Raw genomic sequence first — 2,817 nt, 5'->3', positions numbered from 1 at the left:
AAGGGCTGAAAGAAGGAGGAAACAATCATGGGAGGAGCAGCAATTTAGAAGAGGACGAGGAAGCAGAAATAGAGGAGCTACAGCAACCCCAGGTGCCCAAGGAGAAAATCGAAGGGACGAATACGATAGGTACAATGAACATAGTTAAAATAAAGAATTATTTTTGTTGATAAAGAAATGACGAGAGTTAAATAGAATTGTACTATTTAAAATGGCGAGTTAAAAAGAATTGTACTGTTTAAAATGACGAGTTAAATAGAATTGTACTGTTTAAAATGACGAGTTAAATAGAATTGTACTGTTTAAAATGACGAGTTAAATAGAATTGTACTGTTTAAAATGTTGAAGTAAATATATTTTTATTGTTAAAAAGGTTTAAGAAATATATTTCATTTGTCTAAAAAAAATATTAAAAAAAAGTGAATAATAAAAAGTTTTGTTTTTAATATTGAATTTTTTCATTAAAATATAAATAAAAATAGTAAAAAAATATAATATTAATAAGGTATTTCTATCTATAAAATTGTTACTATCGAATCTAAACTTTACCACGGTAAAATTAATTAAATGCAAGCTTGCATTACTGTAGAATTTAGGGCTCTTAATTTAATAAATAGTAGATGCTTGTTTGCTGTTGAGGAATTATAAAAGATTTCTAATATTCATACTAAACGGCATCATCGGCTCCGGAAATTTGTCTTGGTAACAGCTATTCGTATGATCTGAAATGCATAAACGGTAATGGAACATATGAAATAAATATCGTATATTGAAATATAAATCAATAAATATTAATGCTTTATTTATTATACAGATCTGAGCCCTTTTCCAGGAATTCGTTCTTCATCGGCGTCATTGTCACCTGCTGATAATACTTGTTGTAGTAAATGACTTTGTTTCTCTCTAATCTTATTCATGAAATCTTGCTCCTAAAAGTTCAGTACAATTAAAAACACATTTTTCAGGGCAATACTATTTTGAAAACTTCGTAATAAGAAACAATACCTTATCCATTTCAGCTACCTTTGTATAATAACTCTATAAGCATAATCCTGATTGAATAAAAATCTTTGACGTTTTCTATAATAATTCATTTCTATAGTATCCTGCGATACCCATGTATAAAAGAATGACTCGTATTCTGCAGCAATTGCTCCTATAAAACGAAAGAAAAATAAGTATTTTTTTCATTTTCAAATTAATTTTACTAACCAAGCGCCAACCTTTCTTAGCTCGCAAAATTCTTTCCAAATGCTGTGCTTCTTGTCTTCGGGATTCACCAAGTGATGATATTTGTACAAGAATATTGGCCTATGGTAAATCAAAAGACGTTTTTGTTACTTTACTTATAAATATAGTAATAACCTTTGGTATCGAATTTAAAGATTTGAAAATTTTTATATATTCTTTCACTTTGACCCTAGTAGGATCATAAATATAATGTTTATTCACCTTACTGTTCAGCCAGCCGTGACTCTCACAACAATTTTCCATCATTGCCCATCATCTGTCTGAAATTCTTTATCTCCTTACAAAGCCTAAAAATTGTTTATGAATTTAAGTAAACATTCATGTCAGGATTAATAGTATCATTTCGAACATAATACCATGCTGGTAGAGGATGGTTCAATTCAATACATCTCTCTTGTGGATTCCTTCAGTCTTCTCTGGATTTGCCTCCAAACTAGCATTCTTGATTTCCTCATCATCTTTGTCCATTTTATTGTAAAGAGTATTATTCTCCCCCTTGGGACTGTAGCTGATTCCTCTGTTAATTCAGTAGTACCTTCTGGTGCTTGCATTTTTCCACAGGAACTGTCGCTTCATTTGGCACTGATTTTGCATCAATCTGTAAACCATGCAGAGCGTTACCTTATATATATAGTTTTCTGTCACTTAAACAATTTATTTAAAATGTTCTTACTTGGAAATGTTTATGGTTATTGTGAGTGGATGTAACACAAGATCAATCCTCCCTATTTCATCTAGTCTTGCTTAATCTGCATTTTTTATTTGCAGTCTCCATTGTTGAAACGATACTACAGAGTTGCATAAAGCCAAAGCTCTGTTTCTTACAGTACATTAAGCCGTGACTCTTACTACAATTTTCCATCATTGCCAATCATCTGTCTGAAATACTTCATCTCCTGACAAGGTCTAAAAATTGTTGAAGGTTTTAAATAAACATTCATGTCAGGATTAATAGTATCATTTGGAAAACAATACTATGCTGGTAAATGATGATTCAGTCCAATACATCTCTTTCGTGGATTGCTTCAGTCTTCTCTTGATTTGCTTCGAAACTAAACTTGCTCGATTTCTTCATCATCTCTGTCCATTTTGTTGTAAAAACTATTATTCTCCCCCTTGGGACTGTAGCTGATTCCTCTGTTAATTCGGCAGTACCTTCTGGTGCTTGCATTTTTCCACAGGAACTGTCAGAGCATTTGGCTCTGTTTTTGCACCAATCTGTAAACCATGAAACGATATACCTTATGTATACAGCATTGTTTTAATTAAACAATTTTTTTTACAATGTACTTACTTGGAAATGTTTATGGTTATTTTATGAGTTGATAGTGGGTGCATTAACATTATCATTCTCTCTTTCATCTACAATCTTCCATAATGTGCATTTTTGAGCAACAGGGTCTTTCAATTACCTTTCAAGTACATCTGGATAGAGAGGGAGACTGAACAAAGTGCTTGTTGTGATTTGATGCAAGCTTCACCTGTGTGAATTAAAGAATAAGTAAATAAATCATTCATTTTTATATGTATGCATTTTAAGCAGTTTAAGGAGCTCGACATACTTTA

At 31.6% G+C, this 2,817-nt stretch overlaps 1 pseudogene; it reads right to left on the bottom strand.

Moving 5' to 3' along the window:
* Nucleotides 1–563: 563 nt before the first annotated feature.
* On the bottom strand, nucleotides 564–1,719 carry LOC136782965 (general transcription and DNA repair factor IIH helicase/translocase subunit XPB-like; annotated as a pseudogene).
* Nucleotides 1,720–2,817: the final 1,098 nt, after the last annotated feature.

Source organism: Prorops nasuta, unplaced genomic scaffold (assembly GCF_024137725.1).
Source record: "Prorops nasuta isolate Cenicafe-Biocafe unplaced genomic scaffold, Cenicafe_Pnas_1.2 PNAS00031, whole genome shotgun sequence".
Taxonomy (NCBI): Eukaryota; Metazoa; Arthropoda; class Insecta; order Hymenoptera; family Bethylidae; genus Prorops; species Prorops nasuta.
This window is presented reverse-complemented; position numbering and strand designations above follow the sequence as displayed.